Source organism: Tamandua tetradactyla, chromosome 4 (assembly GCF_023851605.1).
Source record: "Tamandua tetradactyla isolate mTamTet1 chromosome 4, mTamTet1.pri, whole genome shotgun sequence".
Classification (NCBI taxonomy): Eukaryota; Metazoa; Chordata; class Mammalia; order Pilosa; family Myrmecophagidae; genus Tamandua; species Tamandua tetradactyla.
Genome location: NC_135330.1, coordinates 191665366 through 191688293, shown reverse-complemented (window position 1 = coordinate 191688293; position 22928 = coordinate 191665366). Strand labels below are relative to the sequence as shown.

The 22928-nt window shown below is 49.3% G+C and overlaps 1 long non-coding RNA gene across 1 annotated transcript; it reads right to left on the bottom strand.

The window, feature by feature from the left end:
- Positions 1-14746: 14746 nt before the first annotated feature.
- Positions 14747-21753, bottom strand: LOC143681665 (uncharacterized). Its single transcript, XR_013174767.1, has 3 exons — positions 21648-21753; positions 19747-19813; positions 14747-17720 (listed from the first exon to the last, which is right to left on the bottom strand). It is a non-coding gene; the product is annotated as an uncharacterized LOC143681665 (long non-coding RNA).
- Positions 21754-22928: the final 1175 nt, after the last annotated feature.

Sequence of the window (22928 nt, the reverse complement as noted above, 5' to 3'; positions counted from 1 at the left end):
TGTTGATTGAAGGAATGATTGAATAAACAAATAAATTCAAGTTCTCTGACTTCAAAACCCATTTTCTTTCCACTCTTAAATGATACCCCTTTAATTCTCTCTTAAGGTGTTCAGAAGATGAGATGATGAAACTAAAATTATATAAGTTCTTTAAAAAAAAGCTAATTTGAGCAAAGAGTTGCTTTTTTGAAAAGCTGATTCTGAAATTATGAGGACATTCAGATCCAATAATGGAAATATATCTTAGTCTGTGATCCTGAACTTTCAAAGACAATTCTGGAAGAGTGGCCAATCAAGAATCCAACTGGCAAGTAATGTTGATAAGCAGCACAGGCGTTACCTATTTCTAGCAATTTTGTATAAAAAAGAGAAACCATTCTCTTTAAGCCTATTAAGGGTTAAAAATTAAGGTGAACAAAATACACAGCTCCAAGGACCCCAGAATTTTTAAATCAGCACTTTAAAAGTCTGCCCTCTGGTGGGCACAGGGGAAAATGCACATAATTTCAAGTTACGCATCCTGCTTAAGGCCCCCTCCCTTCCTTACCCATCTGAGGCCATTTGCCACCCAGACGAGAGGAAACACATCCAACAGCAAGTGTCCCCAGGGACGGGGGTCCAACACCGCGTCACCACTGAGCATCTACAGTGTCAATTTGGGGCTTCTGGGCAGCGGGTCTCAGGGGAGTTCGGATAAACCCAAAGTGCGTAATTTACTCCTGTAAAGAGGGCGGGGCCTCACCACGGCCTTAACACGTGCGTGGGCTGGGCCCCTAAGGCCGTGACAGCTGCTCCATCCGCTCCTCCGCCTCTCCGACTCTGTTCACCGGACATCTAAACTAGCACCATTTACAACAACTTCTTTCATATTGCAAAATTTAAACGTGCGCATTGTAGAAAAAGTTCCTGGTCTATGCCTGGGAAATAAAAACCAATCATGCCTCCCCTCACCCCCACTCCCAGCCAATCCCGTGAACACTTGATATTTCTTATCCACACGGTTGTCTTTTTCTTTCTTTTTGTGAGTATAGGTGCTTACTTTTATTACATTTACAGAATTGGGAACATCCTACCTATACTGGTTTTAATCTTTTTTCACCAACAATATATCATCACTTTCCGCATCCTTAAATATTGCTCTACAGCCATATTTTTATGGCTTCCTAATACTCTTATTGTAAGACCACACCATCGTTTAATTAATCCTCCGCAGGTGGATATTTGGTTTCTTTCACCATCTTTTTTCTTTTAACTATTCTAGTTCATATCATCCATAAGCAACCTTGTAATCTTTGCATATATCTATGATCACTTTCTTGGCATACTAAATTTAGGTTTTTGAGATTTAACTTTAGTTCTATTGTACTTTAACCACCAGTAAATGGGGAATGAGGAGTGAAATCCGGACACTCCCAAGAAATAAAACTCTGAAGCTGACACCAGCGGGTGCCAGGCCGTGAGCAGGCCAAGCCTCAGCCTTCCAGACTGGACCCCGGGCAGGGCGGCATTTCCCGGGGGACTGCGGGGGGGGGGGGGGGCCGGGAAGGAGCCTCCGCACCGTCAGAGAGCCGAACTCCACGTGAAACCACCAGAAAACAGGTCAGGAGATAAAAAAAGATGAGGGAAGAGAATTAAGGAATGAAATACATCACTGTTGGAATGAAGGGCAGTGGAGAGAAGCTACAGCTGGCAGACCTGCCTCGGCTGCTACGCCCATTTCGGGGAAATACTAAGCACTAGGCCGCGTGACCTGCCACTCGGGGTTGTGTGGGACTTGGCATGTCTAGCCAGTAGCCCCCCCCCCATCTCCCCCCCACAACCCTTCACAGCAACTCGATTTGGCAAAGCTTGAGAAAGAGGCAGCCCTGGGAAGGGAAGGAAATTCATCTGCGATTTTTCAAAATCATTGCTGGGGACTGAATCATGTCCACCACAAATAACACGTTCTTTATCTTACTCCATGTCCCTGTGGGTTTGAACCCACTTGTGACCAGGACCTGCTGAAGCTGGTGTGACTGGGTAAGGTGGGGTCGGAGAATCGGGGGCCCCTGATCCACCGGTGGCCTTAGGCAGAGGCGGCTTGGAGGCATTGAGGCAGGGGCAGCCCTGGGTCCGAGGCAGCGGAGGGAGAAGGGGACACGTGCCGGGCCACACAAGAGGACACCGAGACATCAAAACGCAGTCGGTTGATCGTCTGAGCCCACACACCGCGTGGCATGCGTCCCAGCAACCTGGCCGAGGAAGACAGTAACATTTAAATGAATTTGAATATTGTTTTAAATCTCTGGTTGCCCCATTAAGATGGAAAATCTGGAATTATCTGTAAAGGGCATGTTCTAGCTTGCTAGCTGCTGGAATGCAATATACCAGAAACAGAACAGCTTTTAAACAGGGGAATTTAATAAATTGTTAGTTTACGGTTCTAAGGCCATGATAATATCCCAATTAAAGGAAGTCTATAGAAATGTCCAATCAAAGGCATCCATGGAAAGATACTTTGGTTTAAGAAGGCCGATGAAGTTCAGGGTTTCTCTCTCAAGTGAGAAGACACATGGCGAACATAGTCAGGGCTTCTCTCTCAGCTGGAAGGGCACATGGCGAACACGGTGTCATCTGCTAGCTTTCTCTCCTGGCTTCCTGTTTCATGAAGCTCCCCGGAGGTGTTTTCCTTCTTCATCTCCAAGGGTCGCTGGCTGGTGGACTCTCTGCTTTGTGGTGCTGCCTCATTCTCTGCTGTCTCTGAATCTCTCTCATTCTCCAAAATGTTTCCCTTTTATAGGACTCCAGTAAACAAATCAAGACCCACCCAAATGGGTGGAGATACATCTCCCCTCATCCAGCATAACAACCGCTCTTGTTTGGGTCACATCTCCAGGGAGATGATCTAGTTACATACAGTATTGAATAGGGATTATTCTGCCTCTACAAAATGGGATTTTGATTAAAACGTGGCTTTTCTAGGGTACATACATCCTTTCAAACCAGGGCATAGGGCACATGCCGGGGGTACCCAGTTCCTGACATTTCCTTATCCGTCACTTTGGCATGTAAGAGGTGTGTGTGTGTGTGTATATGTGTGTGTAGTGGTGCATCTGTGAATGCGCATATGTCTGTGTCTGTATTTGTGTGCATGTATTGTGTGTTTGTGTGAGTATGTATGTGTGTGTATATGTGTGAATGTGTGTACATGTCTTTGTGAGTATGAGTGTGAGGGTATATGTGTGTGTATATATACGTCTGAGCGTGTCTCTGTGTGTATGTGTGTATGCATGCATGTGGTGTATGTATGCATGTGTGTGCACGCACGTGTGATGTATGCATGTGATGTGGTGCTTGCATGTATATGTGCACACGTGTGTGCATGTGATACGCGTGTGTGGTGTGGTGTGGTGCATGTGTATGTCTGTGTGCACATGTGCATGTCTGTGTGTTAGTGAACTCTGTCCACCCAGAGGAGGGTGACGCCATTGTGTCCGGCCAGGGCCTCGGTGTGTGAGGACAGCACAGTGGAGGAGACAGTTCCATCCCCCTACCCCATATTATCGACAGCCGCTTTCAACATGAAAAAGCTAGAGTGAGCATAGCCCAAATACCCCTAAAGAGTGGGAGAGAGATCAAAGGTAATGGTGCAGTTATACAGAGAAGGTAGCGTTTAACAAAGGAGTATAATTGCTGAGTCATTATATTGCTATTTCTTTTAATCTCCGGTATTTTAGAGCAGGTAGAAGTAAATATCTAAACTTATGGAATTGAAACCCATGCCAAACTCTGAAATCTGTTCTACAACTTATTGTTGCAATGTGCTTTGAAATTTATTGCTTTTTTTGTATGCATGTATTTTTAAAAAAAAAGTCGATTATGATGATAATGCACAGCTATATGATGACATTGTGAACCATTGACTGTACACTTTGGAGGATTACATGGTATATGAATATATAAAATATATCAATAAAAAATAAATAATGAAAAAGAATATTAGCTAGAGATCTATACCAAGTGTGAAAAAGCAGGGAAGAGGGATGTATTTTGGGGGTGGGGACAAGGTTGAAATTTTAGGCAGGGAAACAGGGAAGGCTTCATGAGAAGGGCCAATGGAGAGGGGAGTGAGAGAACCAGCCAGGGCAGTATCTGAGAGAATCATCCCAGGAAGAGAGAACAGCAAATGCAAAGGTCCTGAGGCAGGAATGTGCCCGGGGAATTCAGGAACCATCAAGAAGGAGGTGTGATGGGGATGGAGTGAGCGAGGCAGAGAAAGGTAGAAGGTGAAGCCAGAAGGTACCAGGGTTAGGTCACGTGGGGCCATATAACCCAGCGCTGTCCAGTAGACATATCATGCAAGCCACAGGTGTGATTTCAGGGTTTCTACCAGCCACCGTAAAAAGGTAGAAAGAAACAGGTGAAAACAATTTTAATATATTTTATTTAGTCCAGTATATCTAAAGTAATATAATTTTAACATGTGATTGATATAAACATTATTGCTGAGATATTTTGCAGTCTTTTTTTAGACTGAAGTCTTTGCAACCCCACGTGAGTTTACCCTGAGCACACGTCTCGCTTTGAACCAGCTGCATTTCTGGGGTACACACGGGGCTGGTGGTGCCCATAGCAGGCATCGGCATCTGCATGTGGAAAGCCCTTGGCTTTTACTCTGTGGTAAACGGGGTGTCCTGGGGGCTCAAGCAGAGGCATGGTGCAGCCCAATGGGCACACAGAAAGGGGGCCTGGGTGGACGTGGGGGGCCAGCCGGAGGCCATGGCACTACCCCAGGGGAGACGCGATGGGAGCTTGGACAAAACAGCGGTAGATTGGAGAGGGGACGGGGGGCCACATGGCAGACAGACAGACAGACAGAGCACTCAGATGACCCTTCTCATAAGCACCATCACGCTGAGCTTGGTGAAAACAGGCACGTTTAGGGCACTTTTAGAAAGAGTCGGAGAACACATTTCTTGAAACATTTAAATAAACTTCTGGGGGAGACACAGTTGCTCCTCACTGGCTCCTTGATGCAGGAGGGCGGTCCCTCCCCCGGCCTGCATGGGACATTCCATGCCCAAGGTAAGTTTCTGGAAAGTTACACTAGTGCATGAAACCTTTGTAGAATCTTATATAATGCTCTAGGTGTTCTTTAAGATTGGCTGGAATGGTTTTGGTTGGGGTTTGGTAAGCTATGATAGGTAGCAATGTCTAACTGAAGCTTGTGTAAGAGTGACCTCCAGAGCAGCCTCTTGACTCTATTTGAACTCTCTGAGCCACTGACGCCTTATTTGTTACACTTCTTTCCCCCCTTTTGGTCAGGAAGGTATTGTTGATCCCACGGTGCCAGGGCCAGGCTGATCCCCGGGAGCCATCTCTCACGCCGCCAGGGAGACTTTCACCCCTGGATGTCATGTCCCATGTAGTAGAGAAGGTTGTGGAGAGCCGCCTCCCGGGTTGGGCCTAGTGGACACGCTGCAGCCTGCTCTAGAGTTCCCCCCGCCCATCGAGTGAGCCAAGATGGCGCTCACATCCTGCTTCCGCAAATGACGCACGCGCCCACCAACCCTATCTTCCAATCACCTCTGTATACGTGGCACTAACCTATTGGGTTTGGGCACAGTATATAAGAGGTTACCCGGACAGGGTGGGTGGAGACGACCCATAGGGAGCTGTACCTGACGGCCGCATAGAGGTTGTTCCCCCGCGGGGTATTCTGTCCCGCGCGGAATTTGTAACAGAGCTTGCAAGCTTAGCTCCAGTAAAGGTCTGTGCTCACAACTGCAGCATGTCTCGAACCCGTGTCTGTCACTTGAGTCGGTTTGTCTGCGTCTGTCTCTCTCTCCCTCCTGTTCCCTCCGCCGGCCGGGGACCAGAAGCTGAGCGAGACGGCGCCGGACAAGTGGTGGCCCGTACGGGGAACCTCCTCTCTCGACACCTCTTCTGCAAGGAGAGCCGTACTGTCTCTTCTTGAACTGAGAAGGACGTGCATCCTGAGCTCGCAGCGGACTTCCCGCGCCTGATCACCGCGAGAAGGAGCCAGGACGTCAACCAGTGTGGGTTCCGGAAAGACTGGTGAGAACCGTGACATCGCCCGAGGAGGCCACGGAGCTGTTGCCCAAAAAACCAACAAGCCTTCAACCTGAACCATCAGATCAGGCCTCCAACTCTGCTGATGACGGCGGCGACTGACGAGATGGCAACGAAAACGCCGGTCACCCTTCGACTGTTTAGAAGGGGGGACCAGTTTTAATACCCCCCGCTCTCCCAACAGGTGGAATCAGACCTTAAAGTGCTTGGGAAGATCAAGTTAACCCCCGTTGCCTTCGACCTTTCCAAACTGGGCGAGACTGTACAAAGTCTGTGGAACCGAGTCACCTCTTGGTTCTCTTGGCCCAATTTGACTACTTGGATTCTCGTAGCGGTGGGACTATTAGTGGGATTAGTCACTGTTAAATGCTTGTTAGAACGCTTGTTCCAGACACAGCAGCAATTGCGTGTTACTACCATGTTGGCTATGTCACTCGCCCCTGGTGCTCCTGACAACGACCGCCCAGTCCCCCATTTCACCGTATGACCCATCCCGGCCGCTCAGGGCGGGACACTCGAAAGCAAAAGCTGCAGCGAAGCCCATGGCTGTGTCCCGGGTGTAAAAGGCGGCACCAGTAGTCATAATTTTAGTCTTGAGATAATCTCTAGGCAGAGTCACGGTCCTGGCCAGGCTAAACTCACGCCATTGCACAGAGATATCTAATGACACCCTCGACTCTGGTCGCCGCTCTCCGAACCCCCTCCTGGCCCAGTTGCGAGGCGAAGCACTGCAGGGAGAGTCACGTGGTTTCCAGTTCACAGACTCTCCGGTCTCTATATGAGGAGGCATTCTGGTTGGTGCCTAGCAAGCCTAGTCCAGACTCCCCAAAGCACCAAAACAAGTAGTGGGCCGCTCAGGTCCACGGGAGCTCACTCATCAATGGAGACACTGGGTGAAAATAAATAAAAAAGGGGGAGATGTGGAGAGCCGCCTCCCGGGTTGGGCCTAGTGGACACGCTGCAGCCTGCTCTAGAGTTCCCCCCGCCCATCGAGTGAGCCAAGATGGCGCTCACATCCTGCTTCCGCAAATGACGCACGCGCCCACCAACCCTATCTTCCAATCACCTCTGTATACGTGGCACTAACCTATTGGGTTTGGGCACAGTATATAAGAGGTTACCCGGACAGGGTGGGTGGAGACGACCCATAGGGAGCTGTACCTGACGGCCGCATAGAGGTTGTTCCCCCGCGGGGTATTCTGTCCCGCGCGGAATTTGTAACAGAGCTTGCAAGCTTAGCTCCAGTAAAGGTCTGTGCTCACAACTGCAGCGTGTCTCGAACCCGTGTCTGTCACTTGAGTCGGTTTGTCTGCGTCTGTCTCTCTCTCCCTCCTGTTCCCTCCGCCGGCCGGGGACCAGAAGCTGAGCGAGACGGCGCCGGACAGAAGGTAATGGTTTCACTTGCTGAGTTGGGCTTAGAGAGACTAAGGCCACATCTGAGCAACAACAGAGGTCCTCCAGAAGTAACTCTTAGGTGTGCCTATAGGTAGGCTAAGCTTCTCCAATACCTACATAAATTTCACAAGAGTAAGCCTCATGATTGATGGCATGGCCTATTGATTTGGGTGTCCCTAATGTTCAACACAGTATTGGGGGTTTCCCAAGTGGTAAAGCATAATAGTTCCATATTTCTTCTCTCATCCCTCAAGAGAATTTGCCAATACTTTTTGATTATCTACTTAATTACTCTGGGATTTATCCAAGCATTACATTAAAAAGCTCTGCAGGATTAAAGGTTCTCCTTCTTATTCTGGGCACCCTGTGTTTGGACTGTTTAAATGATCTATCTAGACAGGTTGGATTAGATTATGTGCTACAGAAAATTTAAGTTTCAGACAAAATAAACCTTTCTTCCTTTGATCTCAAAGAGTAGATGAGGTTCTAAAATACAGACAATGTTTTCCTTACCCTTATATTCTTAATTACTTTAATTCCTACCTGATTGGCTTCGTTCTTATCTCTAAATACCAGGTAATAGATATATAAAACATACTCCCCAAACCTGGAAATAACAATTACTGCCTAGGTAATGTTTTACTTGTTTATCTTGTTTATTATCTGCATTCTCAGCCTGAGAGCCAATCTAGACAGGGGCTTTGTCTCTTTTGTTCACTGCTACATACCTGGGACCTGGAAGCGTGCTGCTGACGCAGAAGCATTCCATAAACATTTGCTGAAGGAATGAATGCCTGCAAGCATCATTGAGAATACAGGTTTTAGCCTGTATATTCAAGGGTGCTTGTTTGAAATGAGAGAGATTGAATATATATAGGGGATCAAACAGTGCTGGAGTTTGCAGCAGATGAGGCACTCATAGGGAGTTCGGGGCGTGGGACCATCTGGGGAACTGGTTCCCAAAAGCAAACGGTGAGTCCCAGACCCCTCATACCTGCCAGTCCAGAGGGCGGAGGTGGGTGGGGGGCTGAGTAGAGGGGTTCGTAAGAGGAGAATGAGAGTTCGTATTTTTCAAGGCACCTCAGGTGATATGTGGGACTCACTCACCCTAGATAACTGGTAAAATACACTCTATCTATGTAAAAGGGTATTATATAGTCATTTTAAATGATGCTGTCGATTATGGTTCCACCTTTACTTGTTCGATAGGAAGTTCAGCATATATGAATTTTTAAAAACAGTTTAAAGAGCTGTATGTATAATACAAATCAAATGTGCTTTAAAAGGATTTCTCTATATTTACAGGTAGAAAATTCTGGAACCAATGGTGTAGTGGTTGTGTCTGGGTGGAAAGATTCCAAGCTCCTTAAGTTATATTTCCACTTGTTGCTTAACTGGATTATCTAATTATTCCACAAGGATGATGTCTTACTAGAGCGTCTGTTGTTGTTTTCCAATCTCCCATTTCGGCACATGGAAAGAGAGTGCACAGAAGAAACCATGGCTACAGAGATTAAAGGTGTTTGCAAGGCTGAGCACCTGGGTGAGTGGAATCCTCCAAGGCAAACAGAAAAGGTGGTAATTGGCCTGTGGGTGCAGGGAGCCGTGCCGGCTGCCACCATCCCTCTAGAAGGAGGTGGGCGCCTGGGGCTTGCTGAGCTCCTGAGCAGGACATGGCCACTGCCCGCGTGATCCCGCAGGTAGAAGGGCGGCCCACTCCTGCTGCCGCCGGCCTTGGCACTGGGCAGCATCAGCCCATGTCACCCCACCCACGAGCCTGGGGGAGGGGCAGGCAGGGACCCCACATTTGCCTCCAGCCTTCCTGACCCCAAAGCCCTTTTCTCTCTACAATCCTTCATTCCCTCTTCCTAACACCCCCTGGGTGCAGCCCCTGGATGGGGGCTGAGCTTCCTGAGTGAGAAGGGTCTGGGACTTTCTCGGGGCAGCAGGAGCACCGCTGGGCATTGTCCCTTCCAGACCCTTTGCCTGTCAGCCGAGGGACAACTGCAAAGGGCACTTGTCCCTGTAGATCTGGTTTATTTCTGCAGAGGTCTCAGGGGTCTGGATTTTGACAAACCAGCCCCCACGTGTCCCCACAGCAACCTGTTATCTCCCAGGTGGGGGCCAGGTCTCCTGCAGAGCACTTGGGGAGCTCTGTAATCTGCTTTTGGTGCCGCAGAGCCCCAACCTCCAGCAGCAGGCCTGGCTATGCCCCATGCCCAGCAGCCCCCTCCCCATCTGTCCTGCCACCTCCGCCACCTCATTTCAGAACCCCTGCACACACCAGAACTATGGAGGGCAACATTGGTGTGCATTTCTTTAATGGTGACTGGGAACATCCACTGGGCTGGTTATGTGCTGCACAACTCCTGGGGGCGCTGTTTGTGTAGGCGATGATGAGACTGCCACTTCTGGGGCTGGGCAGTGCAGCAGCCTGACTCCCCTATCACCACCCTGTGCACTAAGACCAGGGGACTCTACTTGGGACCCCAAACAATGGTTCATTTATCCAAAACCCACCTGCTCTGTAACCTCAACTATGTGAACACAAACAAAACTGGGAGGGAAACAGAAAGGCTTTCTGAAGGAGAAGAACAGATGTCTAAAGACATTATTTTAAAATCAGTAGCAAGTAGATGGGGTCCACTCAGAGCGCTCTGCTCTTCTTCAGTACCTCACTCAAGTCAGTTGGCTCTCCGGTTTCCCGGTTAGAGGAAGGTTAGAGGAGCTGGAGGACAGAGTGGGAGTCCAGACCCCTTTCAGTGGGCATGAGCTCCTGTGCCCTGGCTCGGGGCAGTGCCAGCTGCTAGCGCGAGTCCCACAGTGGCCCCTCCTCTGGAGAACTGTCCTCATCGAACAACATCCAGGTCATTTGGGAGGCTATAAGTGTCTCCCAACCCCAGCAGCCCAAAGCTGATGACAATTGGTCCCTAGGGGTATAAAGGGCTGGCTGAACCAACTCTGTGGTACAATTCACCCCGGAATTGCAGGCTGCTCCAGGTATGGGTCTCCACCAGAGCTCTCTCCCCTGCTCAGCGTTTCCCTCCTGCCCTATCTCCTGGATGCTCACTCCATAAGCCAGGTGCATCAGAATCCTTGTCTCACAAAGAGTGGCAAGTGCCTGCCAGGTCACAGACACTGGGCTACCTGGGTACACAGCACTGAGCACATCCCTGCCCTTCCAGAGTTTACACTCCACAGGGGAGAGAGAGAGAATAAGCAAGGTGAATGAGTAAAGTCATTTGTATGCTGAGGCATGGTGGCTGTTATGGGGGGGAGCACAGGTGAGAAGGGAGTGTTGGGAGCAGGTGGCCCAAGGGACGGGGAGTAGAGATTTTAAATAGTGTGGTCAATGAAGGTCTCTGGGATGGCATTTGAGTCACCTTGAAGGGGAGGGATGAGAGGGAACAAGCCATGCAGGTGCCTGGGGAGGGGGCTCCTGACAGGGACCCACAGGGGTTGAAAAGGAGATGAAAGCTACTGGAGTAGAGAATTGGAACATGCCTTGTTACCATCTGGATGCCCCCAGAGAACCTGCCAATTTCTCCTTCTCTGTGTCACAATAGGTTGTTCTGGACTCTGATGCAGCCTATCATTCTGCTCCTTTATTGTGCACATAATTATCGAGTGTCCATTACTCAGCCATGAACAAAGCATTCACAGTCCCTGACATCACGTGGTTGGGAGTCGGCCAAGAACAAAGTACCTGTTCCGATGAAGGACGTGAGACGTAACAGGGGTACATGGAGAGAGCCAGGAGAGCAGCTGGTAGGAAATCATGTCCACCCCCACACCTGAAAGAACAGACAGGAGCTGGCCAGGCAAGGAGGGGGGGGGACGAGTTTTCCAGAAAGAACATGCACAAGGTGTCAGAGATACCCACACAAATTCAAGACACTCTAAAATGGATCCAGGTATGAGGAGAGGGGTAAGGATGTGGGGTTGCTGGGAGGATAGCGGGGGAAAGGATGGCAGCCAGATGAGAATGGAGAGGTCAGCAGGGAAAGTGATCCCAGTTGGTCCTGTACATCATGTGGGACTGTGGGAACTTGTTTCCAAGTTGGTTTGGGAACTTGTTATAGGCTGTGTCCCCCCTAAAAGACATGTTCAAGTCCTAATACCTGGTCCCTTGAATGTGACCCTATTGGGAAATAGGATCTTTAAAGACATGATTAATTAAAATGAGGCCAAAGTAGAGTAAGGTGGGCCCTGATCCAAAATGACTGGTGTCCTTATAGGAAGGGGAGAAAGCCTTGTGACAACTGAGATAGAAATTAAAGCTCAAGGATTGCCAGCCAACCAAGAGAAGCTAGAAGAGGTGAGGAAGGATTCTCCACAACAAATTTCAGACTTCTAGCTTCTAGAACTGTAAGCCAATACATTTCTGTGGTTTTGAGCCACCATTCTGAAGGACTTGGTATGACAGCCCTAGGGACCTAAGCAGAGGTCATTGAGCAGTCGTGCCCGGGACAGTGACATGACCCAACTTGCTCTCTGATGAGATGGTGAAGGACACAATGCCTAGCAACAACTGACAGCAGTAAGAGCAGTGAGAAATGAAGGTGGTCTACATGAGGGTGGGGCTGGGGGATAGAGGTACATGGACAGATCGAACTCCAGGAGCCAGATTTGCAGGCTGTGGGGAACTGATGAGTTGTCTGGTATGAGGGAGCAAAAGGAGCTAAGGACAGCACCCACTCGGCAATGTCTTCTTATCCTGATCCAGGCCATCCATGAAGGGTTGTGGGGCTCCCCAGGCAATGTCCTCACCCTTTCTTGCAGACTAGGCCATGGAGACCCACCTCAAGTCCTTGTTAAAAGGTAAGAGCAGTTCAAGAAAGGAGAGGAAATTAGGAGATGACGCCTGGAGGCTTTCAGTCAGTTCAGACAGGTGGGCTCAAGCGAGGATACCCCAGGGCTGGGCGACCTGTGGTTAGAGGTACAGAGACACTGTTGGGAATCTTTGAGAAACTATAGGTTTGTGAGTGCCAAAAGTACCATGGACATTCAAAGTTGGAAACTCTGGAACTACAGACCAAAGAACGTAGCTTTGAGTAATAACAAGAATCTAGGTAGATTAACAAACCAACGGCATGTTATTAAATTGATGTTTTATGTTCATTGAAAGAATCAATGATTCCTGGGAGTTAATGTGTATCAAACTAACCTCATATCTTATTTAATTTCTGACAGATTGAACAGTATACCTTCATTTTGGCAGATGACTTAAGAGTCTTCTTGATACTCATCTGTAGATAAGTTGCAGAAACATTCACCAGATGAGTCAGCCATACCAGGTACTTTGTACAACTACTGGGCTGGGCACTGGTACTAAACACAGAAATTACAAAAATGAATAAACATGCCCTTGCCTTAGAGAAACTCAACCTGGTGAAGGAAACATGAAAAGAAGTAATTATGATACCCGCTGATAAATGCTGTAATTGAGTCATTTACAAAGGGTTATGTATGACAGTACAAGTAGGTGACTTTGTAGCTGGCTGATGAACATTTATTATTCAACACCAATGTGGAAAGAGATTTTTACTGCTACACCACAAAGATGTGTGTCAATTCTATGTTGTCCAAACTCTGCAGAACTTTAGATGAAGACATACAGTCATGTCCATTCAATTTGCCAATGCCAGAAACCTGTGGGCATAGCTAATACATTGGCCATGGGTCAGGATTCAAAACAAATCTCCAAAATCTGGAAAAGGCATGGCAAAGTAAAAAAAGAAATAAAATAATAAGGAAAAATGGAAAGTCTCCACTTGTATCCAGATCTGATTTTAAGAGACGTTTTGTGAAACAGTTCCAGAGGGTTTAGAGGCCTCGTTACAGGACCACTAAAGGTCTAATGAGTAACTTTGGGGCTTCCATAGTAGCAGTAGGATGCTCAGAAGAGAGCAGATCTACTTTAGACTATACTGATTAGACTGCTTCTGGAATGAACTGAAGGCACTCACCCAGTGGAGAAGAGTCCAGAGACCATGACAACTGAGTAGCTGGAGACGGAAGGATTGTGACCCTGCTCCATTCTGGCTCCACTGTAGAAGCTGCAAGTAAGATCCGTCCATCTACACAGTCTCCTGCTCTTCCTCAGAGCTGATGACCATACTGATGACCGCTGTGGACTCCTGAACCAGTGGGATCTAGAAATGACTTTTCTAGCTCTTTTCCTAGGGTTACAGGCTCTTCCCTGACACTGTGGGCCAGCAGCTCCTTTCTGCCACCAATAAGGAAGACTTGCTGGCTTCCTTTTGCCCAAGTCTCTTGGGTATCTTCAGGTTTCCCTGCACCAATTTCCATAACTTCAGCTGGTGCCTGATGGCGGCTTCCTGACGGCTCACTTCCAGTCCATTTCTGAAGAGGAAGCTCTGTTCCTCATAGCTGGTGGAATCTCTTGGGTAGTCAAGTCTCGCACTGGCACTGCTCTCTCCTTGCACACCTGTCCTTTCCTTCTTGACCCAATCTCTGCTTCCCTTGGCTGTTTTTTGTCTACTAGACATGGATGTGCCAACCCCCCATTGACACACATGCACTCATATACACACACATGCACACACACATACATACACAAATCCTGCCAACTCCCCTGCCCTAGGCTGTTCTCCAGCCCTGCAAATCCACAGGGCTTTGATCTCTTCTGTCAAGGGGCAAATCAGGGCAGAAGGGTAAACATTTCTCTTTGGCAGATTTTAGCTTGGTGAGACAGTGCTGCTGAGACCCCTTGGCTCAGGAATACCATGGAAAAGATTCCATGCTTGTGGGGACACAGACCAGGTCAGCGTCCACAACACTGGCTGGCCACTGGCTTATTTAAATGCAGATTCCAGGGTCCACTGCAGACCTACTACATTAGGCTTCAGAGGGGGAAGTAGGAATCTGTATTCTCAGCAGGTTTACCAGATTATTTGATGCAGCTGGTTCTGAAACTAGCATTTGAGAGCTACCGATGAGATGGTCTTGCCTCTAAAGTGAAGAGCACATTTATTCTTTTTCCCTATGATGATTCTGAGAGATCACAGAAGTGTTCAAAATGTTAAAAGTTGAAAAGTTATGCTTCAGAGCTCCTCATGCCTCAACACAGCTGGCTAAGTTGGGAAGGCACAGCTCATCACACTCGAGACGGCCATGGCTGCCGGCAAGCGCTTCCTGCTCCTGCCGCGGCTGAAAAGGCCCGGGTACGCTCGACAGCCCTTCGCCCTCTGCGCCCCTGCAAGGTGCCAGGGTGGGTCTCTGGGGCACTGGCGCTGCCTTACCTCTGGCAGTGCTGAGCCGTGCGGATGCCCGGGAACAGCTCTCAACAGCTGCTTCTCTCTTGCAACTGGCAATTCCTGGAGATGAATCCACGGCGTGAGAGCCAAGAGCCAGCACAGGACCAATGACTGCTCTGGGACACGGTGCGTGAGAACAGACCTCACCTCGGCTGAGCGATCCAGCCCTCTTCTCTATCTCACCGCCTGGCCTCAATTTCCCTTCTTCCCAAAGAAAAAGGAGTTTTGAACTCCCATCATTTAGTGCTTGAGACTAGCATATCTCCCTCCCCACCTCTTCTTTCTCTCGCAACAATCTATAATTATACCTGACATTTACCTGACCCATTCCGAGCCCCTCTAACTGGGCCACACTCTCTCTCTTTTTAAATATATTACCTTGATACAAATGAAATGTTTCCCATATCCAAAAGAGGCCACTAATAATCAGCATTATCTATAGGCATGGTAAAGCAATTTTATTTCTCAGTGTTGCACTTCACCTCCAGATACACTGACAGGATACAAATAAAGCTATGCAAATAGACTAGAATACATTTCATGAAACTGGATTCCAAGGGACAACCTTTTCCATAAGCCTAGAACATTACAGAAATAGCTGTAACAACCCATACGCTGGGGACTGAAAGAGAACAGGCAGAGGAAGAGGCATCCAAGAGATTAGATGTCCCTGGAGCACTCTGTGAGAATGAACGGTCATATAAAAGTCAAAAATCCCACAACAGCTGCTCAGAACCACTGATGCCCATGAAATCCCATCCACCATAAATCTGCGGCTTTGGTGGGATTCATGCATGAATTTGGAGGCAAAATAAGGACTGTCTGATATCAAAGTGCACAGCAGGGGAGGCAGAAACACTACGGTGCTCTTGGAAAAGCAAGTCCCACCACCTGCAGGACAGTGAGAGAATGGGGCTCCTCCCCTGCTTGCAAGGGTGTGGCAGTGCCAGGGAACTGTCCTGCTCAGGACTGCGTTTTATCAAAGGCTCTGCTGATAGGGAAAGAGTCAGAAGAGTGGAAACGCTGTCCAGCCTATCCCTGAGCTGCCTGGCTGCCTGTGGCAACCACTGCCTGAGGTGGGCACGCGCAACCCCACGGGGTGGCAACCTCACTCTTCAGAGGGAACTGCCTTCCTCTTGGTCACCAGCTCCATCAGCTCTGCCCGTGGATCATGCCGCACAGCAAACGGCTAACGGGGCTGCAATGAGAGACTGGCACGTGCCCAAGTCCTGGCTGCAAGTCAAGGTGTGGCGCGTGGGAGCTGGAGGGGGAGAGAAGATAGGAGGGCGAGGCCAGTGGCTGTCCTGGGTCACCACCGTGCAACAGGAGGGTCTTCAGAAAAGAGTCTCTCTCTCAACGTGGACCATAGTGCTGGACATGTGGCATCAAAGTCAGTTTTTCACATTATTGTGGCAACAATATCTAACATACAATTTCCCATTTTAACCATTTTTAAGAGCACAACACAGTGGCGTGAATTACATTGCAATGTTGTGCTACCATCATCACCATCACTTTTTCACCGCCCCCCAACTCCATACCCACTGAGAGGTAACTCTCCATTCCTCCCTCCCCCTCGCCCCTGCTAAACCTGTAACTGACTTTCTTCGTCTGTTAATTTGCGTATTCTAAGTACTTTGCATAAGGAAGGAATCATACAGTATCTGTCCTTTTGTGTCTGGCTTATTCCAATCAACAGGATATAGTCGAGTTTCACCCATGCTGTTACATGTATCAGAATTTCATTCCTTTTTCCGGCTCAATAATATTTCATTGTGTGGACAGACCACATTTGGTTTATCCACTCATCTGCTGAAGGACATCTGGGTTGTTTCCACCTTTGAACACTGGTGTACAAAAATGTTTGAGTACCTGCTTTCAGTTCTTTTGGATATATACCTCGGAGCGGAACTGCTGGGTCATATGGTAGTTCTATATTCAACTTTTTGAGGAACCACCAGACTTTCCCATGGTGGCTGCACTATCTACATTCCCAGGAATGCACCAGGGTTCCACTTTTTCTACATCCTCACCACAATACCAGAAAGCTACTGCTATATTGGAAGGGGGAATGAATTAACTCGTAAACTCCACAAACAGCTGTGTAGTCCCAATTAGTTGGCAAGATTAATTAAGTATATCTGGCAGAAGAACCAAGGACAGGCCAGTTAGGTGGGAGAGTTGGCCTGCAGGTGTGGTCTCATGGGGAAGCCCTGCTGGGGGCACCCTGCACAGACCCATGGAGAAGGAGGGCAACTGGCATCTAGCTGAGCTGGACACAGAAGGAAAAGAGAATAAATCATCCAAAATTAGGTTGGGGCTCAGGTTTGAGAATAAATAAACAGAGGTAACATCACGGCAGATTCTACACGGGGTTTCTATCCATGAAGATGGGGCAGAGGAAATGCAAGTAGAATTGGTCTAAAAAGCAGCACATATTGTAAAACGACTCATTTTCATCACCAAAAATCATCTTCAATTGTTAGACTCAGGATCTGGACAAAAGAGTACCACAGATTCAATCTCTGCCTCTTCCAAAAGCCTGCAAACTGAGAGGCACATAAGTAAGACACAGAGAGCAGAAAAAGTCACCCCAAACACAAATGGGCAGTGAGATAGTCACAGCATTTGTGACCGTGAAATGCACAGCTGCTGTGGGCAGCACAGCCCGGACACTCAGTGGTCAGGCCGCTTGGTCCATCCGTCATCATCAGCTGTGCAGCACTTACTGGGTGCTGGCCGGGCACCTTGGCTGTGCTGGGAGCTCTGGGTTATATAAAGAGGAAAAGGGATGGTCCTTCCTCTCACCGAGGTAAGCATCTGGAGGGCAGGGGAGGCATGAGCCATGACGGAGTGGCAAGAGCACGGACTGGAGTCAGACAGGCCTCCCTGAGAAGTCAGTCTCACGGTGCCACTCATGGTTTTTCCTCTAACAAGGGGCAATAACAGCCACCTCCCAGGGTTGTGAAAATGCTGGAGAAGATAAGAAAAACTCCTGATGCAACAGCTGGCCTGAATAAATGTTGGTTTCCCACCTTCCCATAAGTTACTGTAATGCAATGCCTTATGGTGAAAGTGATGTGTCACAAGAGATAAAGTGTTCTGAGAGTTCAGAGGATGGAAACGCAATGATTTATGGCTGAGGTGGAGAGGCAGGTCAGAAAAGAGTCCATGGCAGAGGTGGCACTTGAACTTGGCTTTGAAAGATGGGCAAGTCTGGACATGCAGAAACAAGAGGGGAGGACTTCTGGGCTGAAAACAGCATTCATGAAGTCTGGGGCAGCTGAATGGTGAGAAGTAATAGATAATGTTGGGAGACTATATGGGGTCACACCACTGAAGGCTCTTATGAAAGGCAAAGGGTGACACCAAGGTATAATCACAGGTGTATGAAAAGGAAGGCGAGATTGATCAGAACCATGCCTAATAAATATAAATCTTATAGCTGGGTATCTGATCAAGTGGGAAGGATGAGACTAGAGGGCAGCAGGTAGGACAACAGGTTATGATAGTAATAAATTGTGGTAGAGAAAATGGGATAAAATGAAACTGGGAGATTCAATATAGGATTTATGGGATGGATAGTACAGAAGAACCACAAACATCTATGGTATTTGTAGCCTTAGTGACTGGTAGAATGTGGGTCCCTTCAATAGAAACAGAAAATATAGATGGCAGAGATCTGAAGGTGAAGCAGGTGGAGCCCGGTTGGGATCTCCGAGGCTTGGAGGAGAGAACCTGCAGACAATTAGTGCTGGAGCTCTGAAGAAGTAGAAGTGGAAATATCTGCCTTGAGTCACCAATCTCAATGTTGGTGAGATGATGGAGACAGAATAAGAGGGCTGAAGACAGAACTCAGGGGATGTGGGCACTGTGAGAATGGAGATAACAGGGTCAAGGAAGCCAGAGAAAAGGAGTGCTCCTGGCAGAAGGGGGAGGTCACTGGTAACCAACAATGCAGAGACATTAAAGAAAAAGAGGAGCGAGTGTGTTGTAGCAATTTCAAAGCTCAACCATGGTATCTCTTTCACGCCCTTCTTCAATTTGGTTGATGGAATTTCTTTTGTACAACAAGCACGGATTGCTTTCACAATTTAAAAAAATTACAAAGAGTGGGGATAATTGACTGGCAAAGTCCTACATTTTGCAACTCAAAGTGTGGGTCTTCAGACCAGAAATACTGGCATGAGGTCAAATCAGATTAGTCAGCAATGGGAGCAGGTTAAAAATGCAGAACTGAGCCCCCCCTTAGAACTACTGCATTTTAGCAAGATCCCCTGGTGACTGATACATACAGGAAAGTCTGAGCAGCACTGTTTTAGAGGAGAGCTGAAAGAGAGCCTGTCCAGAAGAGAAGTGGAGTGGCTAACTTTGAAATGAGCAAGCAAAACTTACAAGGGGGAAGAATGGGTTGGTGAAGGGAATTCTATGGGGGTTAAAAAAGAGGGTTAAGGTAGAGGAATAGGAGGTTGGGAACAGAAAAGGGAAGCAATATCAAGACAGGGAGAAGCTGCAGGTACCTGCAAGCCAGGTATTGATCCTAGGGTTAGGGTAGTTGAGGGATTGTTAGAACAGGGTACTGGAAAGTTCTTCCCCTGGGCCCCAGTCAGTAGGCACACACACTCTGCATTTCTCTGGGCTTGAAAGGGTTAATAAACCTCCTCAACTATCTGATTTCAGTGAACTAATTAGCATCAGCAACTTAAGGAAACTAGGTCAGGAGTTAGGGAGAAAAAAAAAAAAAGGTAAAGGAAGCCAGAAAGCCAAGCCTTCCTTCCAGTATGGTATTCTTGAGGGATGGATCTGCTTTATATCTTGGAAGTTTCATCGCTGGCAGTTTTAAGGCTGTGGGGATAATCCAGGTCAGTGTATAAAACCACCCAATCGCATTACCCAGGAGAGCAGCCTCTGCATCCAACATGAGGAGAACTGGACAACAGGGCGCATACAAGGTGGAGTAAACATGACCCCGAAAGGAACCCACCCTGAATTTGCTTACCTAGGATGAGCCATCAGTTTGACACAGCAGCAACCAGCAGAACGCGAGGTTGTTTCAAAACTTGGCTCTATGAAGACAACAACCCCAGACTCATATTTGAAATTTCTTTACTCAACCAAGAGGTGATGAGATTTGCTCTTTCCTGATAGGCTGACGAAACATTCCTTGACCTTTCAGGATTTCAGTTTAATTTTAAAAGGAGTTACAGTGAAAGTACATTTTATCCTTAATATATTTAACCTTCAATATAGGTTCTATTAGAGCATTCTGTGCAGGTGCAACACTCACATACAAGTAAAAGGGAGAGAGACAGCAAAGAGAAGGATGAAAAGCCAAGCAGAAGGTCAAAAAAGAATCCACTTGGCCAACTCGGGTGGCCAGGACTAGGTTTAATTAAGGTGCATTCTCAGCACCCGCCTCTTGGGCCCCTTCCTGGGCTGTGGGGAATGAGAGAACTTCATAACACTTCAGAGCTGACTTTAGGAGTGGCTCCCAGATGGTTCCTCCCTTAAGACAGCAGTCCCACCAGCTGTTCTGCAAGTGTCAGAAATGTCAGGCCTACTTTCAAACAAATATCTCAGGAAAGACATCCCAAGGGCAGCCGAGGACATCTGAATCTTCGCCTTCACATCAGTGGTGTCTTTGACTAACGCACTTGGCCCCTGCTGCTGAGATTTCCAGCAGGGAATTCTCTGGAACTCTATATGTTACATCATCTGGCCCATAAATAAAAACCTGCTTTTCCTTTCTTGGGAATAAACAGTGTCATCAAAGGACAAGGGGGAGAGACCAGTCTCCAAAGTAAAAGAAGGAGCCCAAGATTTGGGACTCAAAGGTCAAGAAAGGGTCATTCCGTTATGCCCAAAGGCAGTGGATTCTTTTGCCTGATGTGCTCAAATGACCAATTCCCTGAGACACCCGGGTTTCAAAGAGAGAAAAAGTTTATTGCTGAGAGCAAAGCAGGAGATCAGATAGTCTATCAGCCCCCAAAATCTGTCTCCCTGAACTGCACTAATTCTGATAGTTTTATAGTATCAGGAGAAGGGTAGGCTTTAGGGCAATGAGCATATGGTTCTAGATTATGTAATTAGAGGTGATCTAATTATTGAGCATGTACAGAATGATTGCATGCTTAGTTACAGAATGCACGCAAGAAAATAGCCTTAATATGATAAAGGGTGTGATTTTTAGTATTAGAATGAGGTATAGGTGACTGGTAGGTTAAAGTCTAAGCTACTGTGCATGTCAGGCGGGCCCATTTTGGTTAGATCTGGTCTCTGTTATCAAGATAGCTTTGGACTTGGGGTGAGTTCGTTCTGGGCTGACCCAAGACCCTTCATTAATAGACATTAGGGGCTGTCTTTAGTGATCACTAGACTCTAGTGGGGCAGCTGACAGCGAACCCTTTCCCCCAAGACAGACACGGCAGACCAGGGTGAGACTTCCTTCCCACCCCAGCCCTGCTGTGGGTGCAGAGAGATCCGCCCTCTTCAACACCTGCCATTTGCCGGCCTCGCTCAGTGGGTTTACGAAAGAGTATTATTTCAAATGGTACTTTATCCATAGCCTTACTTGAATATGGGGGTGGGGTGGGGGGAACCATCTCAGCACCAATCCTGGGATAGCTCCCACGTTTCTGAGAAGCCCAGGAGGGATGCCATAAATTAACTGCCATTATTTGTGTCTGAGAAACAGAAGCTGCATGATAGTCATGGATTTAGTATGAGGCCAGTCTCGAACCAGGCTCTCTCCAGGCCCGGCAGCCCCCCTGCTCTAAGTGTGGTCCGCGGGACCGGCAGCACCGTTCCGCGAGGCTGGTCGGGAAGGGGTCCGGGCGGCGCCCTCACCTGGCCCGAGCCCCTCACCTGGCCCGAGCCCCTCACCTGGCCCGAGGCCCTCACCTGCACAGAGCCCGCAGCCTAGGGCCTCAGGTGGCGGCTTCTGTGCGGCCTGGAGTCGGAGCAGCGGGCGGCGGCCAGGGGACCCTGGGTGGCTCCTGCGCGTGGTGGGCGCGGAGTGCTGCGTGGACTGCACCCGCATCCGGAACCCCAGCAGCGCAGGCCCGGGCCCCGCGGCGTGGTGGGCGTGGACTGCGGGGTCGCCCCGGCCCGGCACTGCGGGGGTCAGCCTCCCGCGCCCCTGCGCCTGGCTGAGTCCCTTACGCACTGCCTTGTGGTTTGGGGGCAGCTCCGGGGGGTCGAATCCCGACCCTGCCGCGTCTGTGTGAGACTTGGGGTGGGGCTGGGGGTGGGGGTAGTTGATCTGCCAGGGCCCCAGGGCTTGCTGCAGGGAGGAGGGCAGGTCGGGGTTGTCGGGTGCCAGGACCCACGGTCCCTGTGCCCCCAGAACGTCACCCAGGGATGGGCCCTTGACCCCGGAACTTAACCCCCATCAGGAGAGGCCCCGTCCTGGGACCGCCCCTCCCCCTGTCCCGAAGGGCCCTGACCAGGGAGCACCCCCCATCTGCAAAACAGCTTCAGAAAACAGCTTCATTTTCCTTATTTCCCATCCCCACGGGGGGCTGCACAGGACCCAACCCCTTACCCTCCGGGGCCGGCGTCTCCGTCATCACCACCCTGGAATGGCCCTGCCTGGGGCCGGGTTGGGCCCGGGCGGCACGTGCACAGCCGCACCCGTGCGTGGGCAGGACGGGACCTGTCCTGGGGAACGGTGGGCGGCAGGGGATTGCCCGTGCTGGGGAAAGGGAAGTCGGGAAGTGTCTTAAAGCCTGACCTGAGATTTTTAAGGTCCGGAGGAAAGACGGGGCGGGGGTCGGCGGGGCGGGGCGGGTGGGCCAGGAGGGGAGGCGCTTAGGTCCAGACTCAGGAGGGCTCGGGCCGCCCCGGCGGGCGGGATTCACAGCCTCCGCCCCCAGGACCCTGGAGAAGCTGCTTCACGCCCAGGAACTCGGGGAGCTTCCTATTTCCTCAGGAACCCAAGCAAATAAAAGGCTTCAGTGAGGCCCCACCCTCCAGGGAAATGCGGGCTGGGCAGGCGGCGGGGCCGCGGGAGGGACGCGCGGCTGGGCCCGGGGACGCCAGCGGGACGCGGCTGCGTGGTTCACTCTCCCACGCCGGGCCTGCGCCGCGGGGGTTCCGGTGCCGCTGGCGTTAGGGCCGAAGGCTTACGTGGAAAGGTTCTCGCAGCAACCAGATCAGCTTGCAGAAAAAGCCACCTGGCAG